The sequence below is a fragment of the Anabrus simplex genome, chromosome 5, assembly GCF_040414725.1.
Source record: "Anabrus simplex isolate iqAnaSimp1 chromosome 5, ASM4041472v1, whole genome shotgun sequence".
NCBI lineage: Eukaryota > Metazoa > Arthropoda > Insecta > Orthoptera > Tettigoniidae > Anabrus > Anabrus simplex.
This window is the reverse complement of record NC_090269.1, coordinates 391,975,772-391,976,422: the sequence shown is the minus strand read 5'-3', so window position 1 is coordinate 391,976,422 and position 651 is coordinate 391,975,772.

Here is a 651-nt window from a genome sequence, read left to right as displayed (position 1 = left end):
TTCTATTATGTTCTATTCTATTCTATTCTATTCTATTCTATTCTATTCTATTATGTTCTATTCTGTTCTATTCTATTCTATTATATCATGTTCTATTCTATTCTGTTATATTATATTCTATAATCTATTATGTTCTGTTCTATTCCATACTCTATGTGCAAATAATATGAATATATATTTCGAGTACAATGCGATCGTGAATAATAAGTACTGAACTTTTCACCCTGCAGACTTGATTGGTGGATCGTGATAAGAGGACACATGGAAACTTTCACCTCTCTCTCGCAATTTATCCCTTTTGCCCTCAGGAAATACAAATGGGGTGTGAGGAAAGGAATGTATGGTGAGTACAGTCGGTATGACGTAAATATAGAAACTGCTACTCAATTAAACTATCATGGGTCACAAAATACCCCGCGTCAATTGTTATGGGTTAAAGAAACTTGCAACACAGTCTACCCCCATTTATATATGTACACATTTATCTCGTTTCGTAGATATAAAAACTATTCTACGAATTATGTTTTAATAACAACTGATTTGAAATATTTTTATTAATAGATTTTATTTATTTTCACATATTTTCATATATTTTAACATACATGAATTAAATAAATGGAAAATTTGAAATGAATTATGACATTTTGTCTC